We start from the raw sequence: 27,664 nt of genomic DNA, 5'->3' as shown, positions 1-27,664 counted from the left end.
GGATCAAATGGTCAATAAATTTGGAGATAGATTGGATAGGTTAGAGAAGCAACGTGTTAATGATCATGGTAGGGTTCAAATTAGGCTTGAGTAAAGAGAATTTAATGTTAGAAGAGTTGTTGGGCGAGTGAACACTAATGAAGATGATAATGCAGAAATTAATGATGTTGATTTTGAAGATGTGTCTGTGGGACATAGGGGATGTTTTGGACAACAACAGAATTTTCATTTTATAGAGGGAAATATGGTGATAATTTTCACTAGAGGGGTAATTATAGGTACCAGGACCATAATGCTGAGTTAGGTGAAGATTTGGGTACAATTAAGCTGAAAATATTAGCTTTTCAAATGAAGAATGATCCTGAATTTTATTTAGAATGGGAGAAGAAGGTGGAGTGGATTTTTTAGTGTCACAACTATTTAGAGCACAAGAAAGTCAAGCTTGTTGTGATTCCTTTTACTGACTATGTCATTATATGGTGGGATCAATTAGTGACAACCCGTATGAGGAATTATGAAAGGCAAGTTGATACTTGGGATGAGATGAAATCCTTTAAGAGGAGGAGATTTGTGTCTAGCCACTATTATAGAGAATTGTATCAAAGGTTATAAAGTTTGAGTCAAGGTACAAAGAGTGTTGATGAGTACTTCAAGGAGATGGAACTTTCTATGATTCGAGCTAATGTTAAGGAGAAGGATAAAAAGGTTGTTATGCTAGATTCATGAATGGTTTTAATCATGATATAGCTTATATTATGGGATTGCATCATTATGTGTAGTTGGAGGAGATGATGCATATGGTCGTGAAGGTGGAAAAACAGCTTAAACAAAAAGGTACCATTCAACAAAGCCAACCATTAGGCTTTTTGAAACCTTGAAAACCCGATTGGAAGGCTAATACCGGGGGTGGTCCATCATAGTAGAATGAGGAGGGCAAGGCTGAATACCCTAAAGAGAATAAAGACACCTCAGTCATTGTTAAAGGTAATAATATTACTTCTATTTCTCATAATCGTGACATTAAATGCTTTCATTATCTATGTTTTAGTCATGTTGTTTCACAGTGTCCAAACAAAAGAGTTATGGTTATGAAAGTTAATAATAAGGTTAAGATTGATAGGGAGGGTGAATTGGAAAAGATGCTACCATTGAAGGATGCTGATGATGTTTATATTGAGTGTCCGGTTAAAGGAGAGGCACTTATGGTAAAGAAAGCATTGAATGTATGTCAAGGTGAATGATTCAGAAGGCCAAATGGAGAACATATTCCACACAAGATGTCATATTCATAATAAGGTATGTAGCTTAATTATAGATGGGGGTAGTTGCTCTAATGCAACTAGTATTAAATTGGTGAGAAAGTTGAACTTACACACTACCAAACATCTCATACCTTATAAATTACAGTGGTTGAATAATGGTGGTGAAATGAAAGTGAATAAGTAGGTTTTGGTTGCTTTTTCTATTGGTAAATATTATGATGATGTGTTATGTGATGTTGTGCCAATGCAAGCTTGTTATTTGTTACTTGGTAGACCATGGCAGTATCATATGAGAGTTATGAATGATGGAGTGAAAAATATGTATTACTTTGAGATGAATGGCTTTAACTTTTGTATCTTTGACACCTAAGCAAATATATGAGGAGTAACTAAGATTAAAGAAGGAGAATATGGTTAAAAAGGAGAGCTTACATATCAGAGGGATCTATTTTGCTACTAAGGTTCATCTTGGTTTTGATGATGATATTATTCTTTAGCTTGGTACTGATTTGTTGACCTTAGAAGATGTTTTTCATCATATAGATTCGAGGTTGAATCTTTTAAAAGAAGATGAGGATGATACGAACCAAGTTAGGTCCAAGTCGGACCTTAAAATATTTGCTAACTAGTTTTGCGAGATCAATAATATCTATCAAACCATTTATTGGAACGAGCTGGCAGTTTACATGGATATACTGAAAACATGGAACTATATCTTAGTAAATTTTCAAGTCAAATACAATTCAGAAACATATTAATTCAAAAGGTTAAAGTTACTAGACAAATCTTGTCAAATCTGCCAAACTAAACCTGTATAGACTGTTTAAAACATATCTAGATCTATAGGTGGAAATGTTCTACGATTCAAGTTGATCTAGAAACCAAACATCTTAAGCTTTCCAACAATATATGGCAGGTCTAATAATTCATCTATACGAGAGAGAATGACATGTTTGAAGTCATGACTGAAAATCTACCAAGAATGTGTGAAAATTGAAGATTCGGGATACATGAAGGAATTTTAATATGAAGACTTTGTTTTTATTATCCTATTTTATTTGTTTATTTATTTTTGAATAATTATTTTTAATGTGGTTTTTTTCTGGCCCATTAGACATTGTTTAGGGGTTTATTTCATTAGTGGACTTATGTTAGTTGATTATTAGTTGTTACGATGTCGCAACTGCACAAATTAATTACCCTAGCTTAAAACACAATACATAAGATAGTATAGAGCAAGAAAGGGGTCAATCCCACGAGGAAGGTTCAAGTTAGATTTTTATGCTCGATGATATGCAATTTGGGGGGGGTTTGGACGTTATCTAGGCTAAAGCAAAAGAAAACAGAAAACTATCAAGCGGAATTAAATAAAATCAGAAAATTATTAAGGGAACAAACCTTGGTCGCAAGCACACATTCACCTACATAAATCAGAACTGATCAAGGGAACGAAACATCAATTTATATTCTGAATATTTATCTCTTGTTAACATTGGTTAGTTAACAGATTCGCCGTATAACTAACCCTAACCATCAAACAACCACAGTGTCCGCACTATTAATTTAATTCAATGACAACCTTAAAAACTAGATAAGTTGATTAATCAAGAAAACATAATTGTCCGTAGTTTATGTTTGATTTGATTGAATTTCTCCCTAAGATTAATAATGTAGATCCGCCACAATTATTAAACTAAATTGCTTCACAAGTTCATAAACCACAACTCCGGTTTTGATATCAAACTTAGCAATAGATTGTTTACAATAATAACTTAAAGTCTGCTCTAGTAATTAAAATAAACAATCATAGGAAAAATATGCATAGGAGAACAAACATATTCATCATATAAACTGAAAAGAAAAGGTAAAATAAATCTCATAGTTCTTGAAATCTAAAGATTTCCATGTCCTTGCAACCAATAAAAAGAGTTTAGCCTTGCATGTTTGTTAAACAACTAATAAAAAAGAAGGAGGAATGCATGATTTCGGGTTTCTTAGAGGAAGGGGGCGTTTATATCCTAGGAAACCCTAGTCTCTATTTTACAAAATAGTCCTCCCTTGAGTAGATAGTTTATATTTAAGTACTTTAATAACTATTTTCAAAACGAAGAGATAGCCTTGCATGAAATCTTCAAGCTTTGATTTAGAGGAGCTAAATTGCTGAAATAAAAACTTGGATGTCGATTTAGATGCTTCAGAATGTAATTTGGACTCGTTTCTTCACGAAACCTATTTGCTGGCAGAATTCAGTTTTCATCTTTCAAAAATCATATCTCCCTCATATGGCATCATTGGTGACTGAAATTTCACGCATTGATAGGTATTTGAGCCAGGAATCCAAAACATTTAAGTTTACATCAATTGGACTTATGTAGCTCCAAATATTCAAGTCGAAATGGTCGAAGGTCAACACTGGCAGATTGCGAGATTTGACTTTGAAGGTTGCTATGTCCATGCTCTTCCTTATTTTATTTTCTTTCCTTGGATATCTAGAAAGGTATGAATGTTATCTTTTTAATACCACTAGAATAACTTCATTTCGACTTCTAGAGCTCACGCTCTGCACAAAACATTAACTGAAGGTCAAATCTGTCAATTGCCTTCAATTTTCTTTTTGCATTTTTCATCCAAAAATGCCTTCCAAACATAAAACAAAAAATATTAAGACATTTTATAAATAAAGCATAGGCAAAACACTAGTTAAATATGGGTGAAACTATCGAGTAATTTGGTTGCATCAAATACCTCCACACTTAGCTCTTCCCCGTCCTCGAGAAAGGATAAATAAAATCAAAATTGAAAATAAATATGACAAATCTCTTAATCTCTCATCAATATCCAAGAATATATGCATTATAAACAAGAATACAATCAAGAAGGATAAAGAGTATAAATTTTCATGAATTTATTTATATGCAAACTTCAAAACTCAATTAATCGTCAAGATTTAAATGAAATCTATGTCATGCCAAAGTGATACATCCTCTCATTAATATACACTCCAACACTCACATGTTTAGGGTCTATGTGTTTAAATCTCTCAAATTCAATCAACGAATATGTTCTACCATAAACTTGCTCTTTAATCTCATTTCCATTATTAACATATTACAAGCAATACATGAATCAAAAGGTTTTGTTTTCTGGTTGTAAATGGGCTAAGGTTAAGGTGAGGTAAAAGAGAGTAAAAGAAAATGTTCAAACAAAAAAAAATAGAGCATTTTGAAAAATGATATTTCAAACAAGATATTCTATCAAAGCACATAAAGTTTCCACCTTTAATCATCAATACTTAACTTCTTTTTATTTCTAACTCTTTCAACATAAAATATTAAGAACATAAATGAACACTTTTTTTGTTTTTTTTTCTTATTTTCACCTTTGGCAACTTTGCCAATCTTTTCATCAAGCATCACTTCTTCTTTCTTTTCACATAATTTCCAACCATAATTCCATGAGATCTCACAAGTATATGCTCTACTAATCCTTGGCTAAGGGAAAGGAGGAAAACATATAAAAAGTTAAGGCTTATACATGGATAAAGCAAAGAAAAGGTAAACAAGCTCAAAAGGGGCTTACTAAGGATAATATGCTTTAGGTTAGCTTTTTAGCTCAAGTGGTTAAAATTCCTAATGTCTTTATCATCTTCATGTATATATGTAATGCAAATGTAATCTCAATAAGATATGAAGCAAGTTCTAGAGATACATATCATTGAAAGAATGCACAATCAAAGAATATAATGTTGAAGGCTCAAAAGCTTGCATTGGTATAACACTATAAAGTCAAGATGACATATTTTCAAAGTCAATCCCTAAACTAATTAAACGTTAAAACCAACATGCACACTCATTTATTCGATTTATATCTTCATCTATCTCAATTAATTCTCATACATAATACTCATATTCTCATAAACCAATAGGAGTTCAAAAAGATCAAAAGTAGATTATTATTTTTTGAAAAATAACAAAGAAAACCAAAATTCTCTTAATACCCTCACACTTGAAACACAACATTGTCCTCAATATTGAAATAAAAGAAAAGGAATATAAGAGAATGAAAAAAATAAAGTAAAATGCGAAAAATCAAAGATCAGGGAAAAAGAAAGCAAATCTGATTTTTTTTTTCTTTTTGTGCTGGGTTGCCTCTTAGTAAGCGCTTTTGTTTTATGTCATTGGCTCGACATGTGGCATGCTCATTCTTCATAGATTGATTCAGCTAACTCCACATAAACGGTAAGTTCTACTGTCCAATCTTCATATAAAGGTTTTAAGCGATGCCCATTGACTTTGAGCACTTTTGTTTTATGTCATTGTATCGACATGTGGCATGCTCATTCTTCATGGATTGGTTCAGCTAACTTCACAGAAACGGTGAGTTCTACTGTCCAACCTTCATATAAAGGTTTCAAGTGATGCCCATTGACTTTGAGCACTTTTGTTTGTTTCTAAACTTGTAATTTCAACTGCATCATAAGAAAAAAACATTAGAAACAATAAAGGGTCCAATCCAATGAGAGAGCAACTTTCCAGGAAATATTTTCAAACACGAATGATAAAAAAGGACTTTGTCTCTAACATTAAACTCTTCTCTTGTAATCATTGGGTCATGAATATTCTTGGTCTTTTCTTTGTAAATCCTTGCATTCTCATAAACATCATTTTGTATCTCTTCTAATGTGGTTCCTGTCTTTTTAGGTACCAAAAGAATAGGCGCCACCCATTTACTGTCCGTGATGGGGTAAATGACTCTTGTATCATGGGGGACAGTTTGCAAAGCTTGTAAAGCCAATGTTGATTCATGCACGTTTTGGGGAACACATATATCCCTCTCCATCTCTTTTATCTCGGTAAAATCATAGCCATAACTCAAAGCTATGCTTAATCCTTTCTCATAGTCATAATAAAAAACTTGTTGCACACACTTATCAACTTGGTCATAACATGTGGTAGAATAAATGTTGCTATAAAGATATTTTATTACATCATGAAAATTAAATTCAATTTTTTCATCTCCTACTGATTAGTACTTAAAAGTGCATTTTTATCAAGGTTTTATATCATTATATTGCACTTAAAGTATCATTAAATTCCCTAACTTAAGCATGTTTTATAATAACAAGTCTGATAATATAAGATATCTTTAATTTATGGTAAATGCTCATTTTGAATGATGGCATATCTCACAATTTAAAGGATTGATTAATGTGTTTAACTATTGTAAGTGAAAAGACAAGGAGAGGGCTAAGCTTAAAGAAGAGATGTTGGTTCAATTCAAACTAGAATACCATTCGATTATTGGATCATAACTGGAGCTGTAGAACTTGGATTTAGATCTGGTTTATATTGATAGAAAGCTAAGACATAGGCCTAAAATGTTTATGAAGAGTCTAAGATTCAAAATGGATGTTTTCAAGTTCAAATTATAGCAACAAAAGAGAAGTTGGAATTTGTCCTGCAGCCCAGACACTATTTAGTGTTTAGCCCATATCTTGAGTTCTAAAAGTCCAAATAAGCTCATTCTTGTCTTGTTGGAAAGCTGAGACAAATGCCCAGAACTTTCATGAGGACTATCTATTCAAATTATGATGTTAGCAATGATGTTCTATTTAGACAAGAAGATAATGGTTGTCACCAAGTCAAGAGGTGGCCACTCACTCAATAATTAGTCATCAAATCAATAGTTCTGAATTTTAGCCTAGAAAAGGAGGCATTTGACATCCATTTAGACATCTTGGTGTTCAGATCAAGATCACTCTCTTTCTTTGTATTTTGTAATATTCAAGTTTTATTTGATGTCATATTGATCTCTTGTTTATACTTTTCATTTCCTTTACTATACTTAGTTAACTTATATCATATTTACGTTCTTATATTGTTTATTTATGTTTTTCTTCTTCATGATGTTTAGCTAAGTTAATTTTATCAAGGTGAAAAGGGTACACTAATGGTGTAAGAATAAGTATAATATAAATTCAACATGGACTTTAATGTTTGATACTAACATGTTTTGTATTTGTTATCTTACTCACTCTTAATACCTTACTTGTTAAATGTTAATCTAGATTTGTGTTGTATAACCCTTGGTACAACAAATACTTGGCACTTTCATAGCCTACTATATGGTATAACTGACACTTGTGCTATGAAAGGAACTTGATTTGTTGTTAACATAAGTTATCACCATCAATACCTGACCATATTTACAAGTATTAGCATTACTCAAATAAGATAGTTAATATAATCATGTTAATAATTTATAATCCGATTGTGTCACTTACCTCCATAGACAAAGTATCCTTACCATAATCAATCTTTCTTTACAGTGACAAAGATCGAACACTGACTTATCGAAGATTAACTGGCTTCATGGCATCATTCACATTCTTAGGGTTCTTAGATACAAGGTCATCTATGGGTCTAATTTTTTTTTCCAATACCTTTGGTTCTTAAGTATAAGGTTACCTCTAGGTCAGGTCTTATGAAACTTGATTTTCAGCTTTCTGGGTTGTTATCTACTTCGTTGGGGGTTGCTTGACAACGTGATCAAAAGGTTCGCATCACCTAGGGAATGATTTCACAACTCGCCTATTCAACAAGGCACTAATCTCATTAATCAAGAACTAGTTTCAATATTTGTTCATTCAGCAGGACACTAGTTCCATTAACTAGGAACTAGTTTCAATATCTGTCCATTCAACATGACACTAGTTCTATTAACCAGAGATTAGTTTCTACAATTCACCTAGTATAGAAGGCACTAATCCTATTAACCATGGGTTAGTTTCTCAATTTTAGCTTTTATGCTTTTCAATTTAAACTAAAATATAATTAAAGAAAATTTTAACTAACAATTATACAATTAAATAGCTTTCATAAAGGTGTTAGATACTTACCTGATTTTTATGCACATGATGTGATCCTCTGTTGTTGATTGGACCCTGTAACCTCTTTTATACCACAAAATTAATAATCACTAATCAATTATTTACCATAAGGGTCAATCTCATCTTCCATACCAAAAAGGGAATATAATCCCATTTTTTATTTTTGATTTTTTTTCTATCTTTAAACCTTAAAACAATTTAACCAATTTTAGTAAACATGACCTCCTACATTGATAAGATCAAACTTAAACCCTCCCTTTTTAAGGTGGTTATAACCAAAACTATAGGTGAAAGAATTCTTTCTCTCTTCTTTTTTTTTGTAATTTTTCCTTCCTTTACATGTATTAGCAATCCTAAACACACCATTTCACATAATTCTAAACAATGCATCAAATTCTAAACACACTTTCACATAATTCTAAACAATGCATCAAATTCTCCAATTCTTTATTTTTTATTTCTCTATGGTCGAAACCATTAATTGATTAAGGGAGTGAAGGGTTTGTTTCTTCCATTTTAAATAATTTATCAATTGCCCATTTATATTACATGCATACGAACACTATTTAATAAAACTTTGCAACAATTCTATAATCAATACCATAAATCTCCAAGTTAACTACTTGGATATGCTCTTTTACCTTAATTGGTTATGTTTCAAGGAATGGATTCTAGGAAAATTTAAAGTTCCCTTCTCTTCCCTTTTCAAACCCTAGCTTTAGGATTTTTCTCTTCAAAACAACCCTCCAACACTTAATCACCTTTACTTTTTGCCTAAATATGATTTAATTACTCTAATTACATCTCTTTTTGGTGAATTTAACAAGAATATAAGTAGAAAAAAATCAAGCAATCCTCACCCTCTCTTTATCTAGAAAATTGGCAGCCAAGGAGAAGAAAAATGGGCATTTATAGTCAATTTTTTTTATTAATTACATGTTAACCTCTTTTCTTTCTCATTTTTTCCTTTTTGCCCAACTACTTTTCCTTCTTACATTAATTATACCATGAAACTCTTTCCTTTATTTAATTTCATCCCTCTTTTTGTTATCTAAAGTTCTTTTATTCAATTTAGCTTATATATTATTTCTAGATTAAATAAGATTTTTTTATTATTTTCACTCGAGAAAGATTTTTAACCAAGTTTTTATAGGGTTCCTAGATTAATCACCAAGAATTTACATTATATTACATGAATGAATGTGAAAAATTAGGGGTTGTTACAATTGGCATTAGAGAAACTGAATAGAATTCAATAAACTTTTGGATAATTTTAGTTAAGGAATTGTTAATAAAAAGTTCAATGTTTGTTTCAGAATGGTATGATCTAGAAAAGGAACCATGACTGAACGATCACCTATCAAGAGACATGGGCACTCCATTAATGGTGGGCATGAATAACTAGGAGATGTTTTTTGGGATACCACTTTTTATATTCCCAGGAGACAGTCACAAACAATATAAAGGGATGTTTCCCCAACCGTATCTTACGGGATACTGCAATGTGGAACATCTGAGGGGAAGGACAATCTAGTGGACCCCCACTTGTGGTACCACCTAGGGCACTCATATCACATCCAAATCCTGCTTACCTAAAACAAATTATAAGAGCAATGATCATAGGTATGTCTAGGATAAGAGGGGGAAAGGGTAAGGATAACCCTCAAACCCTGGTATATTATGTATATAAGAGAAATGAGATGTGTTCCTTTTTTTAGAAAGGATGATTTCGAGATATCAAGAGAGTGGTTAAGAAAGGTGGAACAATCACTTATATGAATTCCTATTCTTGGAAATGTGCAAGTGGACTGTATGGCCCAGTTACTTTCTAACAATGCCTATACTTGGTGGGAAACAGTAAGGGATAGGAAGACTGGAGAAGAATTATCTTGGGTAGAATTTAGAAAAGAATTTGAGGATAAATATTACTCTCAACAACACTAGAGGAGTAAGGAACAAGAATTTATAGGTTTACAATAGGGAAATATGATAGTGGTAGAATATGACAGAAGATTTCAGAACCTTTCCACTTTTCCTACTAACTTGAATCTAACTAAACAACATATGATTAAGAGATTCAGAGATGGACTTTGATAGGATCTGAATAGCAGGATAGTTACTGGTTAGTATAATACCTTTAGAGCATTGGTTGAAGTTGTTCAGGCTTAGGAGGTAGTGTGGAATGAAGGACCATAAGATATGTCCTGACAAGGTTGGTCAGAATCAGGGAAACAAAAGGAGTTGATGTCTTTTACAATTATGATAGCAAGTATGGTTTTAGTTAATACACAACAAGGGCATGTTTTGTTGGATCCAAGGGCTACACATTATTTTATGTCATATAAATTGTTAACAAATTGAATGTGAATGTGTAAACTTGATAGATGGTTAGTTATTGGTACTCTTTTAGGGGAAATAACGAATGTAGATAAGGTTTATGAAGGATGCAATGTTTAGATATGAGGGTGGAATTTGAGGCTAGATTTAGTGCCCTTAAATATGAATGATTTTGATATAATTCTAGGGATGAGTTGGCTGAGTGTATGTCATACCAAAATGGATTGTTATATAAATATTGTCACTTTTGAGGTAACAAATAGGGATAGGGTAAAATTAAAGGTGAAGGGATCATTATACCTAATAGTTTAGTTTTGGTGATTACGACTAGAAAATTAATACAAAAAGGGTGTGAGGCATCCCTATCTTATGTGGTGGATACAGAGAAAAAGATGTGGAGATAATAGATATTATAGTAGCGAGGGAATTTCTAGATGTGTTCCCAAAGGATATACTAGGGTTACCTCTTATGAGAGAAATTGAAGTTCCCATAGAAGTATTATCAAGCACGACACCAATTTCCTATGCCCCTTATAGAATGGCCCCTATTGAGTTAACAAAGTTGAAGGTTTAACTACAAGAACTATTAGAGAAAGGATTCATACGTCTAAGTAATTCATCTTGGAAAGCCTCTATTTTGTTTGTTAAGAAGAAGGATGGTACCCTTTCGCTTTGTATAGATTATTAATAGTTGAATATAGTGACCATAAAGAATAAGTATCCACTTCCCTGAATTGAAGAATATTTTTATCAGTTAAAGGGAACACAAGTGTTCTCATAAATAGATTGAGATCAGGATACCATTAGATGAGAATAAAGGAGTAAGATGTGCCAAATGCAGCTTTATAAACCCATTATTAACATTATGAATTTCATATGACGCCATTTAGGTTGACAAATGCTCCAACCATGTTTATAAACTTGATGAATCGAGTGTTTTGACCTTGTATGGATAGATTTGTGGTGGTGTTTATAGATGATATTTTAATTTATTCTTGATCTCCAATTGAACATAAATAACACTTGAGGATTATTTTGTGGGTATTACGAAAAAATAAGCTATATGCCATGTTATATAAGTGTGAATTTTGGCTAAAGGAAGTGATGTTCCTAGGTTATGTAATATCAGAACAAAGGATATATATGGATCCTAGGAAGGTGGAAGCAGTATTGAAATGGGAGAGACTTGTGAATATGACTTAAATTCAAAGTTTTTTAGGATTGGAAAGATACCATCGAAGATTTATTGAAGGATTTTTTACCATTGCCTCCCTAATAACTCAATTTACTAGGAAAGGAATCAAGTTTGAATGGTCAAAATAATGTGAAGCAAGTTTTCAAGAGTTGAAAAAGAGGTTAACCCCAACCCAGTATTAGAACTTCCGAAAAGACAAAAGGAATTTATAGTTTCTAGCAAGAGCTTTAGTTGTGTACTCATACAACATGTAAAGTCATTGTCTTTGCCTCAAGGCAATTGAAGCCATATAAGGCAAATTACTCAGTACATGACTTAGAACTAACAATAGTAGTGTTTTCTTTAAGGATTTAAAGGCATTATTTGTATGGAACTCAAGTATATTTTTTTACGAATCATAAAAGTCTGAAATATTTGATGTCTCAAAAAGAATTAAATATGCAATAGAGAAGATGAGTGGAGTTGATTAAAGACTATAATTGTATAATTGATTATCACTTGAAAAAGGCGAATGTGGTAGTAGATGCCTTAAACAGAAAGAATAAGGTGGGTATTGGAGGTTTATGAGGAGGAAAACATGAAGGGCTAACAAAATTAGATAAGATGAGAGCATAGTTTTGTCTAAGAGTAGATGGGTCCTTATTGGCTAATCTTGTAATGCAACTAGTAATTTGGGAGAAGATTCGAGAAGCACAAAAAAAAAGATGCTGGAGTGGAATAATGAGGAGAATATAATTGGACCAGAATTTGCAATTTCAAATATTAAAAAATGGAGTTGTAGCATTGGGAATGAGAGTTTATTTACCTAAATATAAGGTGTTAAAGGATGAAATACTAAGAGTGTGTTTGACAGTGTGGTTGCAGTTTCTTTTCAAATAACTTTTCGTGCCGAAATGCATGCCAATGATGTTTTTTCATTTTTTAAAAATCATTTTTGACATAAGCACATCAAAATGATCCAAAATATATAAACCATATTAAATTTTAGCAAAACAAAATTGAATTATTTGGGAACACGATACAAACGGTTTCTAAGAGAGGATCAAGAGTTTAGACTGGAAGTACAATCAGAGAGTACCAAAATGTATAAGGATTTAAAGAAGAATTATGGTGACCTAAAATGAAAAGAGAAATAGGAGAGTTTATGGATAAATATGGAAGGTGTCAGCATGTGAAAGTAAAACATCAAAAACCTACAAGAGAGTTACAACCTCTTCCAATCCCTAAATGAAAATGGGAGGATATCATTATGGATTTTATATCAAGGCTTCCGAGAAGCAGAAAGGACAACGATGTAGTTTGGGTATTTGTGGATCGATTGATAAAATCTGCTTTATTCTTACCCATAAAAATGACAGACTTAGTAGATAAATTGACCAAGTTATACGTGGACGAAGTAGTTAGACTTCATGGAGTTAAGGTGTCAATCATCTCATATAAGACCCTAGTTTACTTCAAGATTGTGGCCAAGGTTACAATAGGCGATGGGAACAAATCTACTCTTTAGTACAGTGTTTCATTCTCAAAATGATGGTCAGTTCAAAAGAACAATATAGATATTAGAGGATTTATTGAGGGCCTGTGTACCCTTAATAGAGTTCACCAACAATAACAGCTATCAAGCCACGATTAGCATGGTGTCTTATGAATCCTTATATGGTCGTAATTGTTACACTTTGGTATGTTAGGATGAGGTCGGAGAGAGGAAATTGTTGTGGCCATAAATTGTATAGCTAGTTACCGATAAGATAAAAATAATTCAAGTAGAGATGAAAAGGGCTCAAGATAAACAAAAAAATTATACTGATAATTGGATAAGACTATTGAAATTTACAATGGGAGATCAAGTATCTTTAAAGGTCACACCTTGGAAAGGTAGTATTCAGTTTGGAATAAAAAGCATGTTAGCACCAAGGTACATTGGTCCTTCTAAGATTAAAGAAAAAATGGGACCAGTAGCGTATAGATTAATGTTACCGGCCTATTTATCAAAAATCCATCACTTGTTTTATGTATCCATGCTACGAAAAATTGAATTGGATCGTTCTCGGGTTTTACCCCAAGTACCAATAAAGATTCACGAAGATTTAACCTTAAAGATGGAACCGAAAAGGATTCTAGATCTACATGTGATGGAATTAAGGACAAAAAGGTTACTTTGGTAAATATATTATGAGGAAATTCTCAGTTTGAAGAACTTGAGAATGAGAATAAAAAATGGAGAGGAAAAATCCAACACTATTCACAAATTAAGGTAACAAACTTTGAATTTCGAGGATGGAATTTTTTCAGGATGAGAGGATGTGAAACCTTGGTTTAAATGTCACTAAAATATTTTGAAGATATGATAGAAAATTTAGCAAGAAGAACTAAATACTAAGAAATAAAATAACATATTAATGGGTATTGGGAAGATAATTATTATTGGTAGCATTATTCTGAAAGTTAGGTTGAAAATATAGGCAATTCAGGTATAACATAGTACATAAAAACACTGGAAATTAATTAGGAAACAATTAAACAAGGTCTAATATTATTTGTTAGGGTATAAATACACATGATACAAAAAAAATCATCATGTCCATTCTCCTTCATTACAGCTAGCGGCCAGAACAAATTAGAGAGGCCAAGTCTCTTCATCTTCCTTCATCTTCCTTCATCTAAACACTTTGCATGTCCTTCAAATGGAGAGTTTTGGGTGTAAGGGTATGTGAGAGTGAAATGAGAGCAAAAAATTTGAGGATAGAGAGAGAAAGTGATAGTTTATGAGTGAAAGAGAAGAAAGAGAAACCAAAAAGTTTTAGGAGGAAAAAGAATAAGAAAAAGAAGTTGTCTAGAAATCCATAACTTAACCTTGTAGGTACAATGACTTTCATTATTTCATTTGTGTTCTTTTTAGAAATAGATGGAGGAGGTAGTAAACCCTCATTATTGTGACCTTAAGATTTATATGAATGTTGGAAATAGAGAATTATTGAGCATACATGTTAAGTTAACCATAAAAGAACACCAAACTAAAGGAAATAAGAAGGAAAATATAAATAAATCATGAGAATACCCATAACTTTAAGGTTGTCCAGCCTTGAACAAAGAAGGAAGAGATAAAATTGGTTGGAAAGAAGAAATGTTAAGTATTTAACAATCTTGTGAAGAGTAAGTGGTGGTTAAACAAGAAAAAAATGAAGTTTTTGTTAACTAGAAGTATTATGTGTTCTTTGGATAAATGGAAGAATGACCGAAGTGTAAGGATATAAAGGAACTTGGTTGCAAATATATTTTTAAAATATAGGAATTAATCCTTAGGTTGAGTATATGACATGAAGTAAAAAGATGAAGTAATTGGAATAAACAAAATTGAAAAACAAAAAGGGGTATTTTAGGGCTGGTAATGAGAGGGGTTTAAAGAGGAATTATTTGATTGATAAAATATCCTTGTGGAATGAAAGTAGTGATATGTAAATGATAGGGTAGTAATGCAAGAACAATTGTTGCCATTGATTCTTACTTAGAAGCATCATTACATTTTATCATGGTTTGTTAGATGGAGTTTAGGTGTAAGAACAAGTGTTGAGGACTTAGAGGAAATGATATGAAATTTTTTAACTATGCATATGAAAACAAATAAGAAAGAATCAATTTTTTTAAAGAAAAATGTAAAAAGAGAAATTTGGCCGTTCAGCCAAAATCATAGTGATAGAGGAGGAGAATTTAACAATGTTTCAATGGGGTTCATAAAGATAAAAAGATACTTATAGTAAAACTTGGAATAAGATTGTTTAATTGTTTAGAAAGAATTAAGATTGATACACATATAAAATCATCTTTCATGCTTAAGAGGAACACAATAATAATAACAAAAGACCTTACTTGAAAAAATAACAAAATTAAAGAGATAGTGGAAAACTTGAGATGATTGGTTGTCAAATCCATAAACTAAACAGTTATATTACCTAACTTTTAAATGAGGTTAGGACTTGTAAGTGATAAAATTTAAGGTATGTTTTTTTAATGAAAGTTGTAATTAGGGATATTAGCTTTCAGACATGACTGACTTTATTTAATTTGAACTTGTATAACTGCTAATTTGAACTAAACATTGAGTAAAGGTCTATATCAACATAAATCTAGATAGATTTTGAATGATATTGTGATTGTTTAAATTGTACCTTAAAACAATATAATTTGGAGTTGGTTTCTCTACAATCGTTGTAGGTATGGACGTTATATTTCAAATAAAATTGATCCTGATTAATTTAGAGCTAAATAACTTCAAATATGACTTAAAAATTGAAGGAAGGTCGAATTTAATCTTGGTGGACAAATTGTATAAAGTGCGATAACAAGTAAATTTGGGTATGTTAAGGGTTGAACTGGGTTTTTTACCCTTCACTAGAGTTGTAGATTAATGTCTTAGCTTTCAATAGAGTCAAGATATGTCCAAAAAAAAGGTTTCGAACTTTACTTATAAGTAAAATACTAAAAATATTCTCGAGTAATAAATGGGGTTAGAAAGTGTAATGAGAAAATTAGTTGAAGGAAACTAATTGGAAACTTCAACTACTTTATGACAATGAACTTATGTGAATGGAATTGCAATGATATGAGAATTCACATTATGGTGAAGTTATGAAATAATACTAATTATATTTCTTAATCCAAAACAAGAGAAGTGCCTAGAGCTGGATTGTCTTCAGTTGAAGAGATTCGTTCAATTGGAGTCGTTCAATTGGAGGAGTAGGTCGGTGTATCACACCTTTTTCTTTTAAATTCTTATGCATATTAGTAATACAATTCAGATTATAATAGATTCAAGTTTATGATTAATTAAAATTGATTGCAAGTAAAATAGTCCATATGAATAGTGGATGGACTAAGTATAGATTGACTACGAAATTTTTTTTAAAAAAACTTGGTTGTGGAAATTAATGAATGTTGCTTTGGAATCATGTTTAATATAGAATAAGCATTAATTGAGGAATGATAACTAAGGTTATGATATGAATGTGATACTTAGTCACCACAATGTTGATGACCAAGGATACAAATTTGAAATACTTTGTTCCCGACAAAGAATAACCAAGAACATGGTATAAATGAATAGTCGTTCTAAGATTTTAAAGTGGAAGAATGTGGAAGGATAATGCTAGATACTTGAATAACTTATCTGATGTGTATTAAATGTCTCACCTTATAATACAACTAGGCATATGATTTTAAATGGGCATATATAGATAGAATTATGTATATATTAAATGCGATGTATGAGTGTTTAATATAGGGTATGTGTGGATCGCTCTAATCATTTTGGATCTTTCTAGAGGTGAGTTTGGGAGTGCTTCCTTGATCACAGCAATAATAACGTGGTTGATATGAGCATATCAGCAATTACTAGTTCCTATGATTCGAATGCACATCAATTCTCGAGGTCCGCAATTATCTACTACATTCAAAGGGTCTGAGATTGGATCATCTTCTTTTTTTGAATTTGTTATTTCAATAGAATGGGAAAAAAAGAAATATTGTTTGTCCAAAACAAAACAAAAGGAAAGAAACTTGTGATTTTTTTTCTAACAAAGGCTTTTTTTCTTTTATAGTTCAGCATTCCTATCTCAAAATAATAAATTGAGTTCGCATGGACATTTTAGTCGCTGCTATTGAAATAGCCTTTCTGGCTATCTTTATGCTACCCCGTCCATTTCATAAATCATTCTACCTTGTTAAATGACAACTACCCAATATTTGGAAGATCCCTTCCCCGAACTCAAGCATGTTTCCAAGGATCTTAGGGTAACTAATTTGTCAGGAAAGATACACACCCGTATTTTTCCTCCGTGGTGTACATTTCGTGTCATTACCTAGCGCCCCACTTCTCTTTGTCTTCTAGACATAATCGAAGCAGGTTCAAGTAGCTGAAGAATATATCTACTGAAACAAATGTGATTGGCTCGATAAGATATTCTTTTCATTCTTCCTCCTATATATATAGGCATATATTAGATGAATAAAATGTATTCTTGATTTTAACCTATGGGTATGAGAGGTATGTTATGGATGAATGCTAGCTACGTGGTAAACGATGAAAGAAATATGTTGGTGGAAAACTGTGCAAAGTCAGATAATATGGATAGTAAAGAGCGTGAAAATGATGGTTTCTCTCCTTTCGTTTTTTTCTTACCTTTATAGACAAAAGTGTTTGTCCATCATTAGTTGGTTTGGGCGGTGCTAATCTTCGAGTTAGCCACCAATTCTTGTGTATGCTTAGATAAGGTTTCCGGGTGGTTTAATGTGAAAGTTTTGATCTCTCTCTTTTTTAATACACTCCTCATAGTTTAACAAAACTCATGAACTAGCACTCGTGCTTTAGAAACTATTTCAAAAGATAGACTCAAGTGAGACTCATTTTCAAAAATCATGAACTAACACTCGTGTATCCAATTGTTTTAACCAAAGGATCTGATTAAGGAAAGGTAGATAGATAGGAATGCATTTGGTAAAATCACTTGGAGACTCAATCAAGAAACTATACATAATCGGGGGACTAATATGAGATTTGACTTCTTCTGGCCCATTGATTAAGAATTAGAATGACTTTCTTCCTTTGATTAGAGAATTCTAAAAATATTTAACTAGTATCTACCGGGAGTCCAATGGGCTTCGATTTTTCTACCCCTCCCTTTTCTTTTCTTTTCTTTTCTTTTCTTTCCTTTAAAAAATGTTAATGATTCCAAATGTATTATAAAACATGGAAAGACGACTAAAATTACGGTTTGAATTGTATATTTTTTTAACCTATCTGTAGAGTTTTTGAGATAAAAAAGAGTGCTCACAAAAGAAATAATAAAAAAGCATTTCATCTTATTAATTATTTAAGATAACAAAAATTTTATTTTTACTCAATGCTTTATACCATGTTTTCTATCTAGGATGATTTTTTATTCTTTTTTTTTAGGAGTACAATTCATATTTTCTCTTATCACCATGTCAACAACAACACAATAATAATATGAATCTGATTATTTTATGAATAATATTTTTTCTCTGTTTGACTTGAAAAATATTTTTCCATAAAATATTACACAAAATATTTTTCAATTATGGTGTTGATGGTGGTGGTGAAAACAAACATGGTTGTGGAGGAGGAGATAGTGGTGGTAATGGTGAGGTGGAAGTGAAGATGGAGGAAAAGGATGTGGTGGTGATGCGGATTAGTCCTAAATGCAACCTATAACAATAAAGGATCCATTAGAAGTGCTAATTTGACCAATTACATGATCAAGAGTAAAAAAAAAGCACTTAATGATGCATTCAATTGGTTTATTCAGTGTATTTAGGCCAAGGCAAATTTCAACGAGGGTACAACATGTGACGATTAGACTTTAATCAATTTGATTCTTATGTAAAAGGGTTGATCCATCTACAATATGGGCTCAATTATTTCACGATAGTGGGCAATCCAAATAAAGCATGTATCAACCTTGATTAATTAAGTATTTACATGTGTTTTATTGATTTCATTTTAGTTTAGGAGTCTTTATTGTGTATAGAAATATTTATGGTAGCAAAAGAGTTCATACTAGATAAGTTTGACAACTCGACAATTCTTATCTAAAGTGAAAATATAGCTATAAAGAAACTTGGAGGTGGCAACAACAATCCTAGGTTTTTAGAATATTAAGTCGACTACATGGTCTTTTAAGAAAGGGAAACATTAGGCTTTATGCTAATTTAGTTCATTACGTGCGACATTGTTGTTCTAAGTACCAGACTTGAGTTTTTTTATTATTTTTTGTTTTTTTGGCTTTTTTTTTAAATACTTTGGGTTTTATTTAAATTGAGCTTAATATTAGTCCATTAGTTTATTAGGGTTGGGTTAAGACACAACAAATACTTTTATGTAAAACTTGTTATTCAGATTGGTAATCATTATTATTGCTGCATATTATTGCTTCTATGTGAAAGGATTTTCATACTTTTGATTCTTCATTGAATTTTCTTGACTTATCCAAGAATAATTATCTTTGTGGTGTCTTCCTTATACTTCTCATTTGCAATTCTTTATAATTGTTGAGGGGCTTTCATTCCAATGGTTTCAAAGACTCGGTTTAGGCGATTGTTTTGTTGAGCTTTATCAACTAAATCTAATTTTAGCTTTCTTGAGTTGCTTCTATTTATTTGTGAGTTTTAAGGTTCTTACTATTCAAGTTCATATTAATTGGTATCTGTAACATCCTAATTTTTAGTGCAATTGCACACACATACATGATACATATACAATGAAATTAGAAGGGTCAAATTTATTTTTAGTCCATGTTAATTATTTTATCGAAATTTTGGCAAGAGTTTTTTCTGTATCCGGACTATACCAAGTTATCAACCACTTCATATATAACACTAGAACCAACTCCACCACATCCCGGTCCATCTATCCTGGACCTTAATCCACATCAAACTCAATATCACTTCATATTAACACACATAACACTTATTAGGATATTATTATAAACAGACAACATAATCTAGGAGTATATAATTAAAAACATAAATCATAAAACAAATAAAAGGAAAGAAAGATAAACACGAGTAAGTAATATTGTTGATACTAAATTCAAACATTTACAAAGTTTACAAGAGGAATAATTACAAGATAAGTATAAATTTGATTAATTATACATAATAGGTTAAAATTACACAAGGATACTTAGGACAAAAACTACCCCTAAAACTATATCATCCTTGTTTTACAGTATAAGATGTGCTTGTACAAAAATGTCAAATTATATTTTACATTAGTCAACAAGAGATATATTTATAATTTCAACACAAAAGGTCCTCTTAGAACAATATACAACATTAACAATCATAACTCATTTATTTTATTTAGGTCGATACTATTTTCATGATCTATTTTTGGGTTATTCCCTAAATTCATTTTTTTTTCCAAAATAAAAATAAAAAAATAAAATAAAGGCTGCAACGTAGAGAAAATAAGTCAAGGAGGATTCCAAAAAATTACATAGAAATCAAGTTGTAATTTTGGATGAAATTTTAAGTCTAATTGTACCCCATTATACCTAAGACTAAAGAAACAATGCAGATTCAAGGTCAAATTAAATAATTATTGGATAAATCTACATAACAAATTAAGTCTAAGGACATAATTAAATTTGTAATTGGCTAATTTGATTTAATCATGGGCTAAATTAAAGTTTGATTATTTTTAAGAATTAATTTGGGTCCACTTGAAGGATTTAATTAGGTGCAAGGACTTAATTATACTTTAAATGGGTGAAATTAATTTTATTAGGGGCTTAATTGGTGAAAACATAAGTTTGGGAGCCCAATTTGAGCTTAATTAAGAAGATTGGATTTTTAAGAGATCAAATTTAATTTTTACCAAGTTAATTGATTGAAATCAAGGGTAAAATCGCAAGAAAATCAAAGTTTTGGGGCAATTAGGGGTTAAATTGAAGAAATTCACATACAAGGACCAATCTGTAAAAGGCGTCGAATTATGGGGATCGAATCGGTTGAAATTAGGGGTGAACAAATTGAAAGTTTAATGATCAATTTAAGAGCTAAATTGTATAAATCCAAGACCAACGATCAAATTGAAAAAGGCGTGAATATTGGGGGATGATATTGTAATTCAGCAGGGGCTAAATTGTATTAAATCAAAAGTTTTAATGACAATGAGGGGTGAACTTGAAGAAAATCAAAAGCTGAAGGACCAAATCAAACTTTGACCAAAATCCCTAATTTAAGGACAAAACGACACCGTTTTGGAATACTAAAAAAATAGGGAACCAAAAAAGTATTTGCAAGCAAACCAGTAATGCCACGGGGTTAAGAGTTCTTAGATGAAGCCTATGTTAAACCCATTTGGAAAAAGAAGAGACCTGCCATCCTATAATCTCCCATGCCTTAATGCTTACCGCCTGCCTTTTACTATAAGCAAAGATGATTAAGAATATGCGGGCATAGGAAGTTCTAAAAAAATTGCATGACTTTCGGGGTGAAAATCATATTATTTTCACTTTTAGCATTTACTTACTATTGACTTTCAGGATTGAAAAAGTGTTTGTGCTACTAATAAGCATTCGGCTTTCAAATCATTGCTATGTAATGGAATTCTTATGTGCTCCTTTGGGTGTGGTTGCAAGATCTCGCTTTCAGTTTGAAAATGTGTAAGTAGCTTCCTTGTACAATAGCTCTCTATGAGAGAGTGATCGGGAAGCATTCTCTCTTTCCCTCTATATCTTCTTCATTTTTTACCCGAAAAAGTTGCTTAAGACACCTACTTTGCAAGTGCATTTCATGCCTCTAAATTTCACCAAATTTGACAAAACTTCCACACAAATGATCACCTAACATTTCTCTCCAATCCGGTATGGTACAATCAGGTCGATTGACACCACAATTGCCATGGCATCGACCTAAAGAGGACAACTCATGCAGCCTTTAACTATCAAATTTGACAATTCATGGTGCCTGATTTGAACTAACGGTTGAGATCCTTCACAGCTGAATCAAGGGACATTTTTTTTCTCAATCAAGGGGTGGATTTCATGGCCTGAGCATCAAGAAAACTGGGTTCAAAATTGACAAAAAAACCAACCTTCCTCCCCAGTTTTTTTCTCTTGTTTGTCGTCTCTCTCTCTTTATTCTCTCTCTCCACCATGATCTCAACACCGCTATGAACAAGAGCGACCCAACCTTCTTCTCCAATCCATCCCACTATAGTGAACAGTAGCACCACCGCGAACTCCTCTCTTTTTCTCCTCTGCAGGCTTCTTCTTCCTCCCGCCACAGCCGACTCAAACCATCATTTCTTCCATCAACATCTTCATCTGCCTCACGCCAGACCAGTGATGGCAACTCCACCACCCCCATGCTTGGAACAACCATTGTTCTTCTTCTCTCTCACTTCTGCAAATTTCTTCTTCCTCCTCCCATAACCAACGTCGAACACCATTTTTCCCACTGATGCCTACTTAGCCACCAACTAAGCCTCCTAATCATGGTTAAGAGTCCTACGCCAGGTGAGTTGCTCCTCCTTCCACCCTTCTCTTCTTCCCTCGTATTTTGTAGGCTTTGGTTGCATGTAGAACTGAACTATTGTTCATGTTCTACAATTTAATTAACCTTCCACGTGGGTCAAACCATTTATGGGTTGAGCCCGATCCAGCCTAGTCTAAAAAAGAACAAAAAAAGATTTGTTAGGCCGAGATCAGCCCAACCCAACCAGGATGGGCCCGACCTAGTTAGTTGGGTCAGCCCAGCCCATATATATTTAATATATTTTAATTATAATAATATAATATATATTATAATATTTTATATTAAAAAAATAAAAAAAAATCCTTTCAAAAAATTTGTGATTTTCTTGCATGTTTTTCTATCAATTTTGCTTAATATTTGGTTGTATTTTTACAATGTAAGATACAAATCCAATATGAAAATACCTAGTTTTCTCAGAAATATTTATAAGAAAAAAGAACTAAAACAAATTTCAAAAAAAAATTAAAACTCTTAAATTATTTTCCCTTTTCACAAAACAAAAAATATTTTGTTTCCATGCATACGACCAAATCCTAAAACATTTTCCAAGCATATTTTCATAAAAAAAACAAAAAATTGCATATTTCTCATGTTTTTAAAAAGCAAAAAATGAATATCGTAACCAATTTATGATTATCCATTAGGATTTTGCTAAAATATCAAAAACCCTTTACCAATCATTTTTTTTAATTTCATATTAGGGTTTAGATGTAGACTATAATATTCGTGGGGTGTAAAACTACATGATAGAGTACCCCACGGGTATTAAAGATATAGAGTGTAAAATAAATGCGATGCTAAATTTCAGATTTTAGAACGGTTAGAATTTAACTCGATAAGGTAGAGACTCTCTTATAAAGGGAGATCTACTTAGAAACGTAGACGAGACTAACGAACAGAAACTTGACCTAGAAAAACAATCAAACAACAATGCAGTTTGCCTTAGGTAAGGTGCACTGGGGGTGGTGTGTCTTCCCCTTGCACAGCCAGTCCCTTACTCAGACTCGCGTAGACCATAGGTTCCTAGTAACCATAATACTAGGTGGTGACTCCTGAACCCTAATCATAATTTTATGATTAAGCTCAAAACATTTTCCTTCCCAACAACAATACCTCCTCAAGAGGCATAAAAAGCTCATCGCGACCCGACGTCGCACCTGCAACAACTATAACTTAACCTTTTTTATATCTATTTATATTGAATCCTCAATCTCTATCATCTCATTCCTTTCTCATATATCTCATGTCTTATGTACTTTTTACATTTCACATCATTTATAACCTTAACCTCACAACGTGGCGGGCTCAATAATATCCATAACCTTAGTTCCACCACGGTTTTCTCAAGTAATAATTCTTTACCTTGGTTCCACAACGACAAACCAAGTAATAATTCATCGCCTTGGTTCAACAACCAAGTAATAATTCCATCAACACAACACAATCCATCACCCATTCATTATCTTAGACACAAAATTCATATCTTCCTTTTTCTTTCTAACTTCCCAACATTATATTCCTCATATCACATAACTTTACATTTCTAGTAATTTAACAAAAATATACACACCAATAACATTAAAGTTTAAGAAATTTAAGGAAATGAAAAGTGAGGTGTAAGACACCTACCTGCTACTCATACCGTAAATGTTGCTGCTTATGGTGCCTTTCTTAAATCCAAAAAAGGTACCATAAATTAATAATTTTATCATCCTATACCTCATCATTATTTCAGTTTATTAATTACATTATATATGTCAAATCATATTCTTACTTTTCTCTATTATTCATATTTAATCTAATTACATTTCTCACACATTGATTCATTTTACTCCTTTACTCCTTTCTCCTTCTATAAATTTCCAATTAAATCAAATTCAACAACACCACATTTAAAGTCCATATTCCACTACTTTTACTTATTTGGCCATAAACCCCTTTCTTTTTCTTTTACGTTATACTATAATATAAATTTCCAACTCCATATTCAAATCTATTATATAACCAAACCACATTCATTGACAATTTATTCCATTACAAAAATTTACAACAACTTCAATATATATATATATATATATATAACAACTATCTAATTCTTTAACATATTATTTCACACTAGTTCTTACCACACTAACACATATACATCAAAACCATAATTCTTCCTTCTCTCTCTAGTATGGCTAGCCACATATACCATTTCCTCCTAGGATTTATTTTTCAATAACATTAAATTTCACCACCTAACCATTCATTTCCACATGTTTAAGTATGTCTAACCACTAGTTTACAAAATCCCTAATTTTCACACATAAGAACCCCAACTAATAATTCTAACAATTAGACAAAATTAATGTTAGTTTCCCATTAAACTCACTATAACAAGTGTAAAACTTCTTACCACAAACTAATTTGACCTTCAAATACTAGCCAAATGAGAATTTCCCAAGCTTTCACATTCTTTCTTCACCTTCCTTACGTTCTCTCTCTAAAACCTTACTTACTCTTCCAAAGTGTTTGCCTGTTTGGCATATTGTGATTGCGATTGTTTTTCAAAATGCTTTTCATTTAGAAATGTATTAAAATAATGTTTTTTTTATTTTTTAAAAATTATTTTTGACATCAGCTCATCAAAATGATTTGAAAACACCAAAAAAATATTAATTTGAAATAAAGAAAAAAATAAAAAAAAATTAATTGTTTTCAAAAACGCTTTTGAAACGCAAAAACAAACAGGGCACTCAGAATCCTAAAATATGGTTTCCATAAGATATAATGTAAGATTTGGTGCACTCTCACAAGATTTCTCACTTTTTCTCATACTTTTCTCTCTTTTCCTCACTTTTCTTTCTTAATTTTCTCCCCTCAAATGGCCAGTCACACACACACACACAGGGAACAATTTTAACAATTCTCTCTATGTCCTTTCCTAACCTCTTATTTTTTATGGGTAAAAATTTATTGGGTCCTAGTACTGATTTATACCATATTTAAAACAGGTGAATTCAGATTTCATTAAACTTTATGTTACAAATAAATTTTCCTGAAAATTTATTTTCATTTAGTTTTTATCTGTGTTTTTGTATTTTGTATTTTTTAGTAAATTTTCATAACTTATTTTTTTCAAAACCATACCTAAACATTTTATTTTAATTTCTTCCTTTTTTCATCATCACATGAGTTAATTATTCCTTTTACTCACTTATCATAGTGTTCCCTTGATTAATTTTATGAGTTTCTTCGTAGGGGTTTACAGTATCGAAGTAAGACTCTAAAATCAAGTTATGTCCTTTGTTTAATTTATCACGTTAATTTTTATATTGTTTCTTAAATATGGTATGTGGTAAGTAGTATGTAAAAAAAATTCTTTGAATTTTTTTACTTTAAAAAGAAAGTTGGTAGCTTATATATCGAAAAAAAAGGAAGTGAAATCATAAAGTGTTATAAATTCTACCATAAATTGAAATCATCAAAAGATTGAAATAAAAAACTAAGAGAAATACACTTACAATCTGATATTCTTTGGGTTTTTTGTTTTTTAGTTATAAATTTTGATTTTAGGGTTATTTGGGCATACTTGGGTTTTGGTAATTCTAAAATTATGAAATAAATAATATTAGGTCAATTTGTGTCTACACAATTTGTTTTTCTTTGCTATTTTCATATCTGATCATATTAGTTTGGGTTAATTGATTCATATTACATTAGCTTTCTTGTTTACATATTGTTTTCGCGTCTTCATATTTGATTTGTAATCTCTAGCATTTTTGTATTAGTAATTTGTTTTCTTTGAAGTTTTTAGTTATTTTCTTACTTCTCAAGTCTAAAATACTAAAAATCTCATTAATAAGTTGTTTCTATTTTGTTGTTTGGGATTAGTTCCTTAAAGAGATGAAAGAGTTCTCATTAATAAGTTGTTTCTATTTTGTTGTTTGGGATTAGTTCCTTAAAGAGATGAAAGAGTGAGTATGAGAGGTAATAGGTGAAAATGTGAGCTTATTATCTTGAAAAGCAATATTTGAGTGAAACACAAAATGAGTGGCGTTTATTAGAGTGTAAGCACATGAGAAAGTATGTGAAGACCTGTTATTCTTGCTACTAACATGTTTTTTGGATTTCAATGATGTCTTTCAAAGATGAGGCATCACATAAGAAGGGGCAAGAGAACATATTTTTTATGTTACAGGCTATGGAACAACATTTTGAAAAAATGAATGTAATGTTTGATAAGGTGAGGTGCAAGACCAAATAGAGAGGCAAGAGGTTGTAATTGCTAGTTTACGAGAGATATCAATATAATGAGCTCTAGAGGTTAGAAGGATAAAAATGCATGTTCTCAACCTATTGATGAGTCTGCTAATGAGAATGTAGATGAGGGAGTTGAGGATTATAATCAGGCATCAGTTTGTCATGGATTTTATCAGGGTGATGAATTCGACTATAGGGGTGAAATTCAGGATTTTAGGTATCTTGATGCTTTGGAAAGAAACTTAAGGAGTGCTAAATTGAAAATTCTAGTGTTTCAAGGTAAAACATAACCCAAAAGCTTATTTAGAGTGAGAGAAGAAGGTTAAGTTGATTTTTTATTTCCATAACTATTCAGAGGAGAAAAATGTAAAACTTGTTGTCATCGAATTTACTAATTATACTATAATTTAATGTAAAACTCGTTGTCATCTAATTTACTAATTATGCTATAATTTAGTAGGATCAACTTGTTTTAATTAAGAGAAAAAATTATGAAAGACTTATAAACTCTTGAGATGAGTGAAAGCAATCATTGAGAAAAGATTTATTTTGGGACATTATTATTGAGAGTTATATAAGAGGTTGCAAAGTTTGACTAGGGGTCTAATAATGTAGAAGATTATCATAAGAAGATGAAGATTGTCATGATTAAGGCTAATGTGGTGGAGAATAAAAAGG

The 27,664-nt window shown here is 31.6% G+C and overlaps 1 pseudogene; it reads left to right on the top strand.

The window, feature by feature from the left end:
• Window positions 1–924: 924 nt before the first annotated feature.
• Window positions 925–27,664, top strand: part of LOC133699466 (uncharacterized) — a 38,812-nt pseudogene continuing 12,072 nt past the window's right edge.

This window comes from Populus nigra, chromosome 7 (genome assembly GCF_951802175.1).
Source record: "Populus nigra chromosome 7, ddPopNigr1.1, whole genome shotgun sequence".
Taxonomy (NCBI): domain Eukaryota; kingdom Viridiplantae; phylum Streptophyta; class Magnoliopsida; order Malpighiales; family Salicaceae; genus Populus; species Populus nigra.
This window is presented reverse-complemented; position numbering and strand designations above follow the sequence as displayed.